Here is a 19,091-nt window from a genome sequence, read left to right as displayed (position 1 = left end):
TTAGATGCTTTACACAGTAGAAATACAATTGCCTTTTGCTGCATTATGATAACATTTCATATCTTGAATTTAGAAAAATAAATCAATTTGGTTATTGTACCCATTGGAGAATAGCAGCACATTTCAGTCAGGGCAAAAGAAATAAGACTGTTTTGGAAGGCAACAGCTCTTCTCTAGAAGGTTGACATACAATATGTAATCAATGTTATTGACAAGCCATCAAAAGAAAACTTGCTTATATCTACTGAACTTCTTGTCTAAGTTAAGCATGACCTGGACCCCTTCTTTCAATAGGGAGAAATGCCACCCTTGATAAGGCATGACCATCACAATTGTTACTTTTCACTACTTTAACATTGGATGGCAACACAGTTTCTATGACAGCTTAAGGGAAGCTCCACAGTTGAGGAAGATAGAGTACTCTGCCATTCTTCTGTTTATGGCAGCTGAAAACTCACTTGCAGCCTCAAACTGGAAGATAGTGTCCTACTTTACATTAGTATTTTCCATCTTGAAGTCATTAACACAATGTGATGAATCAACGGGCAATTTTCCTGGGTTGACCTTTTCACCTTTCAAAGTGAATACCAAAGGAATTGTACTTCTAGCATCTTCATCCTTCAGCCTATCCATCACTATGTTTATACTGTCATAAAATTCCTGTGTCTAAATTCATGCAAGAATTGATTCCTACATATTGCAGTTGTCTCAGCAAGGAATTGATAATTTTTAATTATACTCTAGCAGAATTCTACCAGGCTACAACAGCATTAAATGCAATCCATTTAGAAAAATTGTCCACTGAATATGAAAAGTAAATTGTTAGATAATGATAACTTTCCTAATGGTAACATGATTTCCCAAATTCTGTATCATAAATTTTATTTTTCTTGAGGTACAGAATTTCATGCATGGATTATGTCTTCATTTTGGAATAGTTTGAAGTCTATTCAATCATTTTAATATGCAGCAATACTAAAATATTCATATCCATGCAGGAAATATCACTGTATTACCTGAAAATTATGACAAAAGAATAATTCCTCACAAAACTGTCTTTTTACACAATCCAGTCACAAAGAATTTCATTACATAAGATAATGAAATAGTATAAAATACTTAATCAAAGACAATTCAATTTAACCTGGTATTATGTTTGGTACAGTAAACTACATGTATAAAGGTGGTATTCCTATTTATTAGGAATGTGTCTTAATTATTACTTGTTCTCACTTCAAGTTACGTACAACACTCTAACCTACAATCACTGATTTTTTTTTTACATTTTCAACCACCTATAATACGTTCCTTAATATGTAATATTTCTACTTCAAAACAGGAAGTTTGAAATATTTTAGGCCAAGTATTGACATGTTGTTCTATCAGCAGAAATTAGTAAAGGATGCAAATAAATACTTAAATAGATTAATTATTCATAGATGGATTTTATAGTTACTTTTTAATTAAATTTGCCTTTTTTTCTTTTAGTTGTTCTAAATAGATCACATTAACAACACAATTGCTCCCATTCTTTCTCCTAGGTCAGCATCCATTATAATTTTCTGGAGTTTATAATATTAAATTTAAGAACAAGGTTTATAAAGAAATGTTAATTCTTTTCAGATAGAATAATTATAAGCAGGAGTAATATATATTTCCTGATTACCTTTAATAATAGTGCTTTGGAACCTATCTATATTATGCTTTCTCCATTCACCTAGTATCAAAGCAAATTAGATAAGAATTTGAAAGAGGAAATCAGTACACCAAGCCAGTACATGAATATAGGTAGAATATAAGTAGAATTAAGTAGAATTAAAAATGAAGCTGGAGTCGGGCGCCAGTGGCTCATGCCTGTAATCATAGCTATTCAGGAGGCTGAGATCTGAGGATCACAGTTCAAAGCGAACCGGGGCAAGGAAAGTCTGTGAGACTCTTATCTCCAATAAACCACTAGAAAACTGAAAGTGGCACTGAGGCTCAAGTGGTAGAGTGCTTGCCTTGAGCTGCTTGCCTTGAGCTGAAGAGCACAGGGACAGAGCCCAAGCCCAGCGTTCAAGCCCCATGACTGACCAGGAAAAAGAAAATGTAGCCAGGCGCCAGTGGCTCACACCTGTAATCCTAGCTACTCAGGAGACTGAGATCTGGGGATTGTGGTTCAAAGCCAGCCCAGGCAGGAAAGTCCATGAGACTCATCTCCAATAAACCACTAGAAAACTGGAAGTGGTGCTGTGGCTCAAGCGGTAGAGTGTTTGCCTTAGCTGAAGATTGCAAGAACAGCACCCAAGCCCAGATTCAAGTGCTGCGACCGGCCCTCCCCCAAAATACCTAAAAACCATAAGAGGGATTAAACAAACAGTAGGTTAAATGAAAAAATTAAAAAATATGTAAAGACCATTAGCAAATTTGAGTTCAGAGAAAAAAGAGAGAAAGAGAGGAGAGAGAGAGAGGTAGAGACAAAGAGAGCACTCAAATGAATGAGAGCCAAGATGAGAAAGGGAAACTCATGACAGAGTCAAGATTCAGAAGAGGATAAGAGAATACTGGGAAAACCCAACAAAATAAAGCCCAGGATCAAAGGATTCATAGGTGATTTCTGTAAGTCCTTCCAAGAACAACTCATTTTAATACTCCTAAAAATATTAATCAAACAAAAAAGGAAAGTTCACTAAAACCTTGTGTGAGTCCAGCCTACTGTTCATCTGAAAAATCACATATGGTCTCATTAATGAAAGGACTATAGACACATTTCTTGCCTGAACATTGATGCAAAACTTGTCAATAATCTTCTGGATAGCTGACATGAAGAGCTAATTAAAAAACCCATAAATTCTGATCAAAGGGGAACCATACCAGAGGGACAAATTTGGTTCAATATATGCAAGATAATACATGTAATTCAACACATCAATAGAAAGAAACACATGAATCACAAGATCATGTATATAGGTGTACAAAAGCCTTTAATAAGATCCCACATCCCTTTATTATAGAAACTCCAGAGAAATTAGAAACCCAAGGAATATTCCTCAATAAAATTTAGACTGCATATTAAGAACCTACAGTTAGTTTTATGCTTAATGGCAAAATGGACAAAATATTATCACTAAAATGAGTGAGAGAGTGATGCCCTTGTTTTGTACTCCTCTTCAGTATACAGCTGGAATTCCTAGCCAAAGTAAAATAGCAAGGCATAAACAAAAAGAGATTCCAAATAAGGAAAGAAGAATTGAAAGTCTTTTTCTCTGCTGAACCTCCGTTGAAAGAAGCCATATATGTCCAATCCTATGTCCCTTTGGCTGTTCCAAACATTTGGCAAAGCAACAGGTTTTAAAATGAATTCACAAAAATCAGTGGCATTTCTGTGTACCCACAATGAGAAGAATGAAGCTTAAATCACAAAGGCAATTTCTTTTGTAATAGCATCCAAAAGAAAATAATAAGACTTCACTTAAGTCTGGAAGTAAAGGGGCTCCATGAGGACCATTTAAAAATCTGAAAAGGAAATGAAAGCAGATTCAATAATGTGGAAAATATCACATGCTCCTCAGTTGGAAGTATTGACATCAAGAAATTGGAAAACTGCCCAAAGCTACCTCCAAATTCACAGCACCACCTACCCACATCCCTACATTATTTATTGAAATAGAAGAAGAAATCTAAAATGTCACCTGGAAAATTTGAACCAGAATAACCAAAAGCAACAATTAACAGGAAAAACATTGTTCCAAGAATATCAATACTGAACTTCAAAATGTATTATAAAACATGCACACCGAAACATACATATATATATATATATATACACATATCTACAGATATATGCACAGATATACAAATATATTTATAGATGAATGTGTATATATTTATGTATGTGTGTGTGCATATATATATATATACATATATATATATATACATATATATATATATACATATATATATAATGTAGGTACTGGCAGTTGAATAGGCCTGACAACCTATGGAATAGCATTAAAAACACAGAAATGATCCCAGAGATCTATGCCACCTAATTTTTGATGAAGGAGCCAAAATCACCAGAAAGAGAGACTCTGCTAAATATAGTGTAGGTAGAAATAACATCCATGCATTGAAAACTGAAAATAGATCTTTATATATCACCTTGTAGCAGAAGTCCAAATGGAAAAAAAGACCTAGAAACAGGCTCAGGTACCATGTAATATTACCGTATGGAATAGGAGAATACCCCATAATCTTGATACCCAGGTCAAAACTTACTAAGTAAAAATCCAGTAACACAATGAATCAAAGAAAGGCTGAATAAATGGTATGGCATGAAACTACACAACTTCTGCATGGCAAGGGTCATAGGTAGCAAAAGAAATACCAAAAACACAGTTTGGAAGACCATCTAGTGAAGATCTAACTATAGAAGAGACAAGGGCCTCATATCCAACTGTATCCAGAGCTTATAAAATTGAATCAACACATTTAAAAAACCCTCAAAAAATCAATCACCCCATTTATATGTGGGCTAAAGTATCTAAAAGAGATTTTTCTGGGAATGAAATAAGAATGTCCAACAGATGAATGAAAAAATATTCAACATCTCTGTCCATCATAGAAATTCAGAAAACTTCAGTGTACATCAAAAGGTTTGTATTTATCATCAGCATGCATTTCCACAAACAAAAAGTGATAGTAAGAAAATATGAGCTTGATTTAAGGCGGTGAGACCCTTTGCTATATGGACACATCTACTAGACTCTTTTAATAATTTTCTTTGAATTTTGGTAAAGTATTTGTTCAACCCAAATTTCCATTGCAGTTATTTGCACATTATACCTGATTATTTATTTATTTATTTGTCAGCAGTGGGCCCTAACTCTGGACCTTGGCTCTATCCCTCAGCTCTTCAGCTCAAGACATGTGTTCTACCACTTGAGCCACAGCGCCACTTCCAGCTTTTTCTGTTTATGTGGTGGTAAGGAATTGAACCCAGGGCCTCATGCATGCAAGGCAAACACTCTACCACTGAGCCATCTTCCCAGCTCTGGCTGATAATTATTTTATCTTCATTTGGAATATTTATTAGTATAAAGTTATTTTACTTGACCTAGTTCATGTGTCTTGGTATGAATTTTATATTTTTAATATTAATATTGTTTTTCAATTTTTAATCTGCACAACATATATTATATCAGGTATTTTATACATCACATATTATATGTCTGATATAGGATATATAATATATACCATTATATGATGTGTATGATATATATGATACATAAATGATGATAGGATAGATGATATGTACACATCATAAATATTTCATGATATACACATAGGATGCATATATATAACATGTCATATAGTATATATTATATAATATAGTGTATATAACATATATCATATATTAATATAGGATATACTATATATATCATCTCAGAAATATGATTTAAGTATGAATATTGCAGGTTTATGTATTATATTGAATATATAATACAATAGATGTTCTATATATGTAACATATATATTCTAATGCATATGATATACATTATATATATTATATACCATATACATTATGTTATGTGTACCATATATGGTATGTGATGCATAACATATTATATATCACATATTATATTGCAAATATAATGATATGCTTGTGAAACACATGGTTATATGTGACATGTGACATGTGGCTATATATTTTATAAGTATCTATATCATATGACATATATATAGCATATATTCTACTTTCTCCCACAGGTGTGGATTCAGCTTCTCTATTCTGCCTGCTTCTGGTGGCTATTTTACTACACTCTGCATGTGTACCTGGCCATATAGAGGCAGGGGGTAGCTGGCAGTGGAGGCCAGCATCGTGAGATTTGATGACTGAACCCTGGGCATGTCCCTCATGGTTCAGAGATCTTCCCAGGGTCTCCAAGAGTGCTGCTACAGGTGCTTGGCTGCTGCGTTCAGTACCCAGAAGGTATCCAGCCCTAGTACCCACCAGTAGATGCCTCCACATGGTGTCCTCCACAAATCCCATTTTGCATGGAATATTATGCAGCCAGAAAGTGTGGTTGAGGATCATCCAATAATATTTCTCCCAGTGAATTCTAGGGAAAATGGAAACCAAGAAGGTTTTTATTTTCTTTTGGGTTTGTCTTTTCGTTTCATCTGTCATGGGGAGTGGTGAACATATGCATTGTGGATGATGAAATATGGAAGTAGTCAGTGATGATGTGAGGAAAGTAATGGGGAGAGAGTGATGGAAGAGGTGGGAGATATTATGCCCCCCAAAAGGAATTGAGTCCTAGCCCATGGTATGTTGCTGTTAACTTAAAGATGGTGTTCATGTCTTGTACACCAATCCTGGTCCTTGAGCTCATGGCCTGGACCTTGAATTCAAAGCCTGGGAATTGGTCTTGGGGCCTGGGCCTTCAATTTGGAGTCTTTGAATTGAACTTAAGGCCTGGAGATTTTCCTCATGGTCTGGAATTTGAACTCTGGTCCTGGGATTTACACTCATTGTCTGAACCTTGAACTCTAGGCCTGGGTCTTTAACTGCATGCCTGGGACTTGAACTCATAGACTGAGCATTGAACCCACAGATTAGGAATTGAATTCTGAGCCTGGGCTTTGAACTCAGGGCCTGGTCCTTGAACTTGAGACTTAGGATAGGAACTCAGGATCTGGGCCTTGAACTTGGACCTGCAGCTTGAACTCACATTTTGGGACTAGAACTCACATCCTTGTCTCAAAATCATGGCCTGGGAGTTGACCATATAGTTTGGAACTTGAATTTGAGCACTGGACCTTGATCTTGGGTCCTAGGCCTTGAGCGCACAGCCTGGGTCTTGCATACATGGTCCGGTACTTGAACTGGGAGCCTAAAGCTCTGGGATGAGGCAATGAACTTACAGCCTTTGCCTTGAACTGACATCCTGGGCGTTAACTGAAAGCCTGGTACTTGAACTGGGGCCCTGGACATTGATTTGGGGCCTGGGACTTTAACTTGGGCCTTGTCCTCAAAGCCTGGGATTTGAACTCTGGGCTTGAGCCTTGAATTTAACGGGCATTTAACTTGGACCCTGGGCCTTGAACTTGGATCCTGTGCCTTAAACTATGAGGCTGGGACTAGAACTCAAGACCTGGGCCTTGAACTCAAGATGTGGCCCTTGAACTCAGGTGTGGACCTTTAACTTGGGCCCTACAACTTGAATTTAATGCCACTTTTGAACTCATTGTTCAGGCATTGAACTTGTGACATGGAACTTGAACGCCGAGCTTGGGAGTTGATTTAGGCCCTAGAACTGGAACTTGGGTCCTGGACATTGAACTCATAATCTCGACCTTTAACTCATAGCATGGTACTTGAACTGGGCCCTTCAACTTGGTGGGGAAAGGAGGACTGGGATTCAGTTTGGGACCTGTGCCTTAAATTCATAGCCTGGGCCTTAGTGTCATTGTCTGGACCTGGAACCCAGAGCCTAGGTCTTGAACTCATGGCATGGTACTTGAACTGGGGCTCTGGACTTTTAACTCAAAGGCTGATACTTGAACTCCCAGACTGAGCCTTGAACTCTCAACCTGGGATTTGAACTCATAGCCTGTGCCTTGAATTCATGGCCTTGTAATTGAACTTTGGCTCTGAACCTTGAACTCAAGGGGCTAGGGAGGACCTGGGACTTCAATGGGGAGCCTGGACTTTAAACTCACAGCCTTGGTTTTGAACTTGGGCCTGGGCATTGTAATCAGAGCCTGAGACTTGAAATACAGCATGAGGCTTGAATTCAGGGAGTAGGTCTTGAACTTTGGGACTGGCACTTAAGCTAGGGCTTGGGCCTGGAAATCAGGGCCTGGGACTTGAATTTTCATCCTGAGCCTTGAACTCATGCCTGAGCCTTGAACTAATGGCCTGAGATTTGAATTCAAGGCCTGGGACTTGAACTCACATCCTGGATATTTAACTTGTGACTTGGGCCTTGAATTTAGGACCCAAGCTTAAAATGGGGCCCTAAACACATGTCCTGGGCCTTGAACTGATACCCTGGACCTTGAAAAAGGGCTTTCAACTCCAAGCCCAGGCCTTGATGTTGGGTCTGGGCCTTGAATTCAAGGCCTGGGATTTGAATTCAAAGCCTGAGCCTTGAACTGGGGATTTGACTTTGAACTATCTGCCTGGAATTTGAATTTGGGGCCTGGGTCTGAACTCATGTCCTGAGCATTTAGCACTAGGTCTGGGTCTAGAACTACGGGACCTGTGACTTGAAATTGGAGCTTCAGACTTAAATTCGGGGCCTGGGACTAGAACTCATAGCCTGACACTTAAACTCATAGCCTGGGACTTGAAGTGGGGTCCTGAATCTTGAACTTGGGGCCTGGGATTAAAATTGGCGCCTGGAGCTTGGTGCCAGTGACTCACACCTGTAATCCTGGTTAAAATATGAAGATTGAAGTACAAAGTCAGACCAGGTAAAAAAGGTCCATGAGACTATTTTCTCCAAATAACCACCAGAAAATCCATAGTGGTGCTATGGCTCAGGTGGTAGAGTGCTAGCCTTAAGCTGAAGAGCTAAGAGTGCCCAGGGCCAGAGTTCAAGACCCACGACTGACAAAAAAACATCAGGGCCTGAACTCAGGACCTGAAACTTGAACTCAAGGCCTGGGAATTTTACTCATGGCCTGGGAATTGAACTCAGGGCCTGAGATTAGAACCAGTGGCCTAGAGCTTGAACTCTTAGCCTGGGCCTTTAACAGAAAGCCTGGGAATTAAACTCATAGACTGAGAGCTTTAAATCACAGACTGTACCTTGAACTTGTGTCCTGGGATTTGAACTTTCAGCCTGGGAATTGAACTCATAGCCTGGGCCTGAAATTCTTGACCTGAGCCTTGAAACACACAGACTGGGCCTTGAACTCACAGCGGGCTTTGAATTCTGGGCCTAGACTTCACCTCAGGGCCTGGGACTTGAATTTATGGCCTATTCCTAGAACTTGGGTCTAGCCCTTGAGCTCAGGTCCTAGGCCTTAAACTCATGGACAGGCATTGAACTCAGCTCTGGGTCTTGAACTCACAGTCAGGCCTTGAACTCATGGCCTGGCACTTGAACTAGGGGCCTGACACTTGAACTAGGGGCCTGGCACTTGAACTGGGATCCTTGCCTTGAACTTAGGGCATGGGATTTGAACTTACAACCTGGTCCTTGAATGAACAACCTAGGAATTGAACTCAGGGCCCAGGCCTTGAGCTCAGTTCTGGGCCTTGAACTCATGGCATAGGCTGTGAACTTGTGGCCTGGGACTTGAACTCAGGGCCAGGCCTTGTACTCACAACCTGGGACTTGAACTATCAGTGTAAGCCTTGAACTTGGGCTCTGGTCTTGAACTCAGTTTTGGGCCATGAAATTGGGGCCTGGGTCTTGAATTTGGGTGCTGGACTCTGTCCCTGAGCTTCTTGGTGCTCAAGACCAGTGCTTGACTACTCGAACCATGGCTTGTGTATGTGTATGTGTGTGTGTGTGTGTGTGTGTGTGTGTATGCACCAAGGTGGAAGAAGTATTATCATTTTTGTTTTTGATTCATGAAACTCCTTTTTCTCTGAGAGAGCAAATTCCATCAGGCTTTGTGTTCCTCACTTTTTTTTTGCTTTCACTTTTTTATTTTTTATTGTGAAAATACCATATAGAGGGGTTAAAATTACACGTGTTCCTCACTTTTTGTTTGTTTTCTACTTTATTTGTTGTTATTTCCCTTTATCTCAAAGGGAGATAGAGGATGGGGTGTGAGTACGTATGTGGGATGTATATGTGAGGGAAGCTGTTTCCACTTGTTTGTGTTCTATGGAATGGGGGGAGTAAGGAGATTGTCAGGCTTTGCACTTAGTGGGGCAATAACTAGGTGGACCAGCTGCACAGGCAGGTAGATGCAAAAAAAAGGGCTGAAGTATGAAACACACACACATATGTGTATGTGTGTGCATACACAGAGGGCTGAGAGAAGTTTCTGGAACCAGGCCTGGCTCTGCACAAGACATTCTCTACCATGCTAGCTGCATTTTCCTTAGGGTTGGGTTGGGGATTGAAGTTGACCCCTGACCTCATCCACAGACAACCCCTAACCCCCCCACCCCATATTCAGTGAATGGCCTGCCTTTCTGTAGGGAGATCAAACAGACTCCACAACATACCATTGGATTTGATATGTGGTTGTTCTTGTTTACTTCTTTGTTCTTTCTCAAGAGAGACCAGGGATTCTAGTGACAGGCACTTTGTCAGGTAGAAGAATCTACTTTCTTTTTCTCCTCCCTTCTCTTCCTCCTTCTGTTCCTCTTCCTCCCTCTTCTCCCTCCTCCTTCTTCTCCTTCTGATCCCTGTGTATGAAGACTCCAACATAATTATTGTTTTTATTTGTTTGTTGGGAACTGTTTTCCTGAGGATTTGTGTTTTGCATGGAGCATCCAGTTTCCTCCTTGATGGAAGCTGAGTGCATAGAGGAGCCCTATTGTGGCAGGGCTAGTTTGTTCTGGAAGATTGCCTTTCATAGCCTGGACCAGCATACCCTCTCATCTGGGAGAGGGTATAAAAAACCCAGGGAGGAAGCAAAGGAAGGAGAGGGAGGGAAGAAAAGGAGGAGGGAGGGGAGATGGGAAGACAAAGGAAGAAAGAATGGAGTGCAGGGAAGGAGGAACAAAGGAGGGAGGAAAAAGGGAGAGAAGGAAGGAGTAGAGGGAAGGAAGGAGGGAGGGGCTGAAGGAGGCAGGAAGAAAAATAACAGAAAGAAAGAAAGAGGAAAGGAAGGAGGGAGGAGGGTAGAAAGGAGAAAGACAAGAGGGAAAGAGAAGAAAGGAGAAGGAAGGAAGAGGGAAGGAAGCCAGGAAAGTGAATGGGAAAAGAAAAGGATGAAGGAAGAAAGGGAGGAGGAGAGAGGGAGGGAAGGAAGGTGGGAAGGAAGGAAGGGAAGGGGGAATGAAGAAATTGAGTGGGGAAGGGATGAATGGAAGAAGAAGGGAGGTTGGAAAGAGTAAAGAAAAGGAGGAAGGGAGAAATATGGGAAGGAAGGGAGGGAAGAACAAAGAAAGAGATTAAGGACGAGAGATAGGAGGGAACAGAGGAAGGAAGAAAGAAGGAAGGAAGGAAGGAAGGAAGGAAAAACGAGAGAGGGAAGGTAGGAGGGGAGGGAAGAAGAGCAGATGGAACAAAGGAAGGGAGAAAGGAAGAAGGGAAGGAAGGTAGGAAGATAGAAGGGAAGGAAGAATGCAAGGAAGGCAGGAGGGAGGAGGGAGAAGTGGCTTTGGGCAGTTTTCCAGATTTCTTCATATCAATACTTCCAATCTAGAGGAATGTGAGGTTTTCCTACATTATTAAATATACTTTAATTTCCTTTTTCAGTTTATTAATGTGTTCCTTATAGAGGTCTTTCACTTCCCTGCTTAAGAAAAGCTCTAGTGTTTTCTTTTGGAGGCTACTACAAAAGTTATTGCTTTCGGATTTAAGCTTCAATCTTCTCATTGTGGGTACACAGAAATGCTGCTGATTTCTGTGAGTTCATTTTAAACCCTGTTATTTTGCCAAAAGTATGGAACAGCCAAAGGGACTTGGCATTAGAGTCTATAGGGTTCTTTCAATAGAGAATCAATTCATCTGCAAAGAAGAAGAGGTTTTTTTTTGTCTTTCTCTCTTTTGATCCCTTTTTTATTATTATACCTTGCTGTATAGGTATAATACTCCTGAAGAGGAGTAGAGCGGAGTAGAGAGGAGTCGAGAACAATGACATTCCGTCATTCCTAATTGTAGTGGAATGCTTTTTCCTTTTCACTTCTAAAGGTAGCTGTAGGTTTGTATATGTAGTCTTTATTATATTGAGAAATATTCCATGGGGTTCTAATTTTTCCAGAGTTTTCATAATAAAGGGCTGTGGGATTTTATTGAATGCTTTTCCTACAGCTATTTGAATGATTCATGTGCTTCTTCCTATTGATCTGTTGAATTACATGAATTGATGTGCATATATTGAGCCAACTTTGCCCTTCTGGTATGATTCCCCTTTGTTCAGAGTTTATGGGTTTGTTATTAGTTCTTCATGCTATCCAGAAATTTATTGACAAGATTTGCATCGATGTTCATGCAAGAAATATGTCTACAGTTCTTTCATTGATGAGTCTGTATCAGGTTTTTGGATAAGCACTATGCTGTCCTTATACAAGAAGTTTGTAGTAAAATTTCCTTGTCTGTTTCATTAAAGTTTTTAGTAGTATTATAGTGAGCTTTCCTTTGAAGAACTTACATAAATCACCTGTGAATCCATTTTGCCCTGGGCTTTATTTTGCTGAGTTTTCAGAATATTGTGTTGTCCACTTCAGAATCTTGATGCATTATGTTCCCTATTTCATCTCTTTTTTCATTAATTTGGGTGCTCTGTCACTCTCTCTTATTTCCCTCTCTCTCTCAACTCAGATTTTCTACCCATTTTGTTAATTTTTTCACATAACCTGGTGTTTGTTATGGTTTTAGGACTATCATATTAATTCTAATTTAATTATAATTAATTGTATCCATTTAGTGCTGTGGTGTATGGACTTCCTTTTCCAAATTTTTCTCTAAATATGCTTTGATACAAGGTGAAGTGAAGAAAGGGCAATATAGATTGTTTACAAAGCTTGATTATTAAAAAGAACCAGCAAATGTAGATTACTCTTGTTCTACAATTACCCCACTTGCAACATTAACATTTCTTTTTTTAACATTAACATTTTTTTATAGATACTTCTTCTTAAATAGAATATGATAATCTCTAGAAATCTATGCTGGATAATGATCTATGAGGAACAATGGGAGCAACTTTTGTTGTTAATATGATCTTTTATAGCATGTAAAAGAACAAGACAAATTATAATTAAATAAGCAAGTAAAATCCACTATGAAAAATTAGTCAATTTTAGTGTTTGTTTCATGTACCAATTTCTTCTGGTAGAACTTCACATTCAAAACTTGGCCTAAAATATCTCAAAAATAGTATACACCAAGAAACATATTGTAGGTGGTTGAAAATGTCGAAAAACAACAGTAGTTGTAGGTTAGAGTGCTACATGTAACTTGAAGCTACTAATATTTAAGGCATGTAACATGAAGTGAGAACAAGTAATAATTAAGGCACATTCAATGAAGAAAGAGGAACACTGTCGCTATATATTTAATTTACTATATCAAACATAATATCTAGTTAAATTATCTGATTATTTTATGCTGTTTCATTATCTTCTGTATTGTTATTCATTGTGAGTAGTATGTGTAAAAGGAAAATTTTGTTAGAATTAATTATTTTGTCATAACTTGCAGGTAATATATTGGAATTTCATTCATGAATATGAACATATCAGAATGACTCAGATTAAAATGACTGATTGTTATGCTCAAAGCTACTCCAGAATGAAGACGTAGTTCATATGTGAAATTTTGTAGTTCAAGAAAATAAAATTTATGGTGAACCATTTGGTAACTGATGTTCCCATGCTGTGTTAAGGGGAGCCAAAAAAAGAAAGAAATCGACTCCATCTCTAATGTACTAGGTAGAAACTCCCCCCTCCACCCACCTATGAGCTAAAAATTAAAATGCTGATGTCTGAATGTTAAAACAATACTGGTTTCTGCAATGTTAAATCTAAAAAGTTCTTCTACTAGCTTTAATAAGATTGTATAACTTGCTTGACAAGTTGCATGCTTGACTAGCTTGTTCCCAGGAAGGACTTCCTCTATTCGGGGAGACCTATGGGAAGACAACTCCTGGGAGACTTATGGGGAGACCCCCGCTGTTTGCCTGCCAATTGTGTAATCTTTATGTGTGTCAAAAATGCCATTACCACCTGCATGTGGCCAGGCTTGACCACAGGGTTCTGTGGTTTTTGCCTTTAAAAACCTAGGTTGAGGACGACTTGAGGTTGCAGTGTCAGATCCCGAGTCTGTGCTGTGTCTCTGGCTGGTCAGCTTTCTACTTCCCAAATAAATCCATCTTTTTATATGAGACTGTCTCTGTGTGGTGGACAATTTCCCTGTAAGATTTTGGTGCATTGGCTGGGAAAGTCCTTAACGACAAGTTGATGCATGGGTTCTAGTCCCACTGATGGGTATGGGATCCCATCCATAACCCCAGGGGTCATCAGGCCCAGAAGAAGCCTCTTTCTTGTTTGGGGGAAGAAACCTGGGTAAAGAAATGAGACCTCCGGAAGTGAGCACAGGTCGGTCAACCATTCTGTATTGTGTTGTACTGTGTTTTACTGTGTTGAGGACTCTCTGGGGGCCTAAGACAGAGAGGCTGTATTCAGCAGGACTCTCTAAGGCCAGGATGGTCAAGGGACACGTTGGCCCACTTCTGGCGGTCGTTTTGGGGAAGGATGAATTTTCCCCTCCCCAGGACTCGGTCCTTTTTGGGAAGGATGTGTATCTCCTCCCAGGACTGGGTTCTTGTTGGGAGGGATGAATATTCCCCTTGCTGGGACCATGGTGATATTGCATTTAATCAGGAAAACAGAAATATTGTCCCTTTGATAGCAGTTATTGTGAGGAGAGAATTGGCCTATAATAAAAATAGACTAAAATTGATGTTGGTATAATTTGTGGAGGGAAAGGGAAAAAACAAACCATTTAAATAGGTATACAGGTGGACCCATTACAACAATGAGATGTGCAAGTCCTTATGTTGAAAAATGAACTTTACAACTTTGGCCAGGCCAGGGGGAGAGTGAAGAGGAGATGAGAAGGGAAGGGGAAACAAAGGAAGAAGCAACAATACTTGATAAGAAATACTTATTACCTTGCCCATGTAATTGTAACCCCTCTGTACGGTATTTTCACAATAAAAATTTTTTTAAAAGAGAGAAATTTTTACTTTGTTTCCCATTCTGTATATGGTTGTGTCTGCTCTTGCTTCTGCTCTTGCTTGCTATCATGGTGAATGGATTTATTTCACAGGAAGACATAGGACTGGTGAGCCAGCCAGGAGGCACCTGGATGTCTGGGAGATATTGTTCAGGCTGAGCCACCTTACTTTGCTTTGATGTCATTTGTAATCACTAACTGCTAGTTCTGCTTTTGTAAGTTGCTTCTTTGTCAATTATAAAACTTCCATTGACCACCTACAAGTGGCCCCAGCAAGATCTCAGCTGCAGGCCTTGGCCCAGGTGGTCTGAGCATTGGGGAGAACATGCCAGTCTGAGGGGACAGCTCCTAGGGACTTATTTCCCTTGTCCCAAGATGACTAGGAATTCTTTTTAGCCTTGGAAGGCCCCTGGGTCAACATTTGCAGAAATCTAAAAAAAAATCATCTGGACGTAAGTAGAGGTGGGTCAAGTCCCCTGTAAAGTGGATTTAAGTCCTACTTGTAAATGGTGGTGAGATGTTGCCTCATTCACTGAGACCTGATTGTGTGTTTGTGGCTGCTTGTCTGTTTTGTTCACTTTGGTGTGTTTACTGTTATATTTTTTTGAGGCAGAGAAGTTCTGGGTAAGCATAGCAGGCTCACTCATCAGACTCTGGATTTGGCTTGCTGAGTGGGAGTGGCACAGAATCCTGGTAGGAATGAGCTAGGGGCCCCTCAGACCCCAACTCAGATCTCGGTTTTTGCCCTGTTTTAGAATTAGTACCAGTTTTAAATGTGGATCCTTGATTTTTGTGTTTATTTTTTGTTTTGTTATTTATTTGAACATCTTTGTGCGAATAAAAGATTCAGCAACTGGCTTGGCAGGGTCACAGACCTGCAATGTCCCCCTCCCTGTGTGGCGTGGAAGGTTGCTGGACTAGTTTGATCCTCTTTAAGCCTCAGACTTTGTTTTCTTCCTGTGGAGCCTGCCTGAGGCAAGGGTGTAGATTACTGTGAGCCTGGTTCAGAGACATTCATCTGGGCCTGTTTAGTTTCAGGTGACACCCTAACCCAGCCTTTCTCCAACTGAAGGTATCCAAAAGACCAATTGGTAAAATGCCTTACTACACAAGCTAGCCCTGGCAAAATGAAGCTCAACAAAAGCACTTCGTTAAAAAAATCTTGTCTTAAATCTTTGTTATCTAAAAATTATAGAAAATGTAATACTGATTTTCATTTTTTCGTGCTTTAAGATCTGCATGAGCCAACAAATCAAAAAAAGGGTGGACAAATGGGATTGCATGAAGCTGCAGAGTTTCTGCATGGCAAAGGACATAGCTAGCAAGATCAATAGAAAGCCTACAGATTGGGAGAATTTCTTCACTAGCCATACAATGGACAAGGATCTCCTATCTAAAATATACTTGGAACTCAAAAAATTAAATCCCCCAATAACAAATTCTCAAAGAAACAATTCCCCATTAAATAAGTGGGCTAAGGACTTAAAGAGAAACTTCTCTGAAAAGGAAATAAGAATGGCCAATAGACCATTCAACCTCTCTAGCCATAAAAGAAATACAAATCAAAACATCATCGAGATTCTACCTCACCCCAGTTAGAATGGTTATAATCAAGAACTCTAATAACAACAGGTGGGAAAGGGGATGTGGCCAGAAGGGAACCCTACTGCATTGTTGGTGGGAGTGTAAACTTGTTAATCACTTTGGAAACAAGTATGGAGGTTCATCAAGAGACTCCACATAGAGCTCCCCTATGACCCAGCCATTCCACTTTTGGGCATTTATCCATGTGATCACAAACAAGGCCATAGTACAGCTACCAGCACAATTATGTTTATAGCAGCATTATTTACAGTAGCTAAGATATGGAACCAACCCACTGTCCCTCAGTAGATGAATGGATCAAGAAAATGTGGTATATATATATACACAATGGAATTCTATACCTTCACTAAAAAGAATGACATTGCCCTATCTGTTAGGAAATGAAAAGACTTGGAAAAAATTATATTAAGTGAAGTAAGCCAGGCACAAAGAAATATAGGTCCCATGATTTCCTTTATTTGAAATAGCTAGTACATGTGTAGGACAAGCAGAAAAGCCCGAAAGCTATGTACATATGAACATAAGATGATATTTAGTGGAACAAACCCCAAGATAGGGACACAAATATCTACTTTCTTTCTTACTATTGTTTCTAGCATATTTATACTGTACCTTGTGATTTTTTTGTTTCATTGCATATTCCTCCCCATGGTGTAACCACTATTTTCACTGTATTTGATGTTGGTGCCTTGCATCTTGTTTATATACTTCTCTAATTTGGATACAGGTTGACCCATTGTAACAATGAGATGTTGAAAACAAACTTTCCAACTTGGCCAGGGTGGGGAGGTAGTAGTTTTGAAGGTAAAACGGAAGGAATGGTAGGGGAAAATCAAAGGAGGAGGCAACAATCCTCAATAGAAAATGTACTCATTACCTTTCTTATGTACCCCTTTGTACAGAATTTTTACAATAAAAAACGTAAAAAGAAAGAAAGAAAGAAAAGGTGATGCTAAGAGAAATGGGGGAAAAAGACATGGGAAAAAAAAAGATCTGTGTGAATGTGAGTTTTGTATGTATGTTAAACATGTTCAAAATAAAAATTGTCAGCATGGGTGAGTTTGAGTTTAAAATTCAAAAGCTTATGAAGTTTAGACATTACCAATTTTTTTAAAAATGACATTATTTTAAAAGGCTTTTTAAGGATTTTTAACTTAAAATTTTAATATCTGGTATTTTAAAACACATAAGGCTGTTTTCACTGTAATTATCTGGCTTAACAAAAAGGCTTTGCTCATGTAATTGTAATCCCTTTGTACAGTATTTTCACAATAAAAAAAGGGGGAAAAAAAGAAGAAAAAAAAGGCATTGGCTGTTTGGGATTTAGTTCCTTCTGCTAAAATTTGGGGATAAATATAAAAAATTTAAATGTAAAATTTAGATTAGCAGTCAAATACTTTATCTATTTTGTCTGTCTAAAACTGAATTTCATTCAAGAACCAAGAGAAAAGGGAAAAAGTTAAAAGCCAATAGAAGACCTTTCTTTAGAGGTGAGGGGTGAAGAGGCAGAAATGCAGCTCAGCTAGTCCTGGGGGAGTCCATGCTGGTGAAAGAGGATAAGTCTGGCTGGCACAAAGTCAGTTCATCCAACCCTAAAGAGCTGAACTGGGTGCATGCCCATTCCATATGAGATGCCAAGTTGCCCATATATGACTTATCCCTTTTCCTTGCAGATAGACACTGAAAACCTGACAGTAAAAATGAGTGTTGTGATGATATAATTGGTGGTGCTAAAATTGCCCCTTGGATGTATTAACTTGTTTTGAAAAAAAAAAGCCTTAAAAAGAGGATTAAAAAAGTTTATCTGTATAATGTGATTTGCTTTCAATAATATTCTGCAATTATGTTTTTCAAAATATGTTTTTCAAAAGGCAAAAAGGTCTAGCTTCTTGGTACCGTAGTGGTGATTGTAATTCTTGGATTAAAAAAGTAGTTATTTGAGTTCAAAAGGTTTTTCATGTGTATCTGTTTTAAAACAAGCAGCCAAGAAGCAAAGAGTGGTAACTAGCATTAAGATTTCAAGGAATTTCTCAAAATGCAACTAAAAACTAAAGTATAAGAAATTAAACAGATTAATAAGAGGCTTAAAAAATTAAAAACAGATTCCTGGATATAAAGTTTAAAAGTAAAATTGTTTTTAACATTGCTTCAAAGTATAACAATAAAATTAGCATTCCAAGTGGCGCTGTAGCTCAAGTGGTAGAGCACTCACCTTGAGCTGAATAGCTGAGGGACAGTGCCCAGGCCCAGAGTTCAAGCCCCACAACCGACCAAAAAAAAAAAAAAAAAAAATTAGCATTCCAAAATAATTGCTTAATTGCTATTTCAGTTTGCTCTTACAGGTTTTTTGTAACAGTTCCCAGCAGGCCCACAAAATGGAGGGAGGATTCTTACAAGTTTGTCAGACGTAACTTTGGCTCTCTATAAGTTCCAGGTAAGAGCATGCTTAGAAGCTACTTCTATGCTGACCACCTTGTTGCATTTAATTGGGGTAAAGTGGCCATTTGAAAAAAACTCATTGATCTGCAAACTGGTTTGAAGCCAGCCCAGGCAGAAAAAGGTCCCTGTGAGACAATTACCTCTAATCAGCAGAGTGCAAACAAAAACAACAACAACAACAACAACAAC

This window comes from Dipodomys spectabilis, unplaced genomic scaffold, assembly GCF_019054845.1.
Source record: "Dipodomys spectabilis isolate Male_0828 unplaced genomic scaffold, ASM1905484v1 ptg000120l, whole genome shotgun sequence".
NCBI classification, from domain to species: domain Eukaryota; kingdom Metazoa; phylum Chordata; class Mammalia; order Rodentia; family Heteromyidae; genus Dipodomys; species Dipodomys spectabilis.
This window is presented reverse-complemented; position numbering follows the sequence as displayed.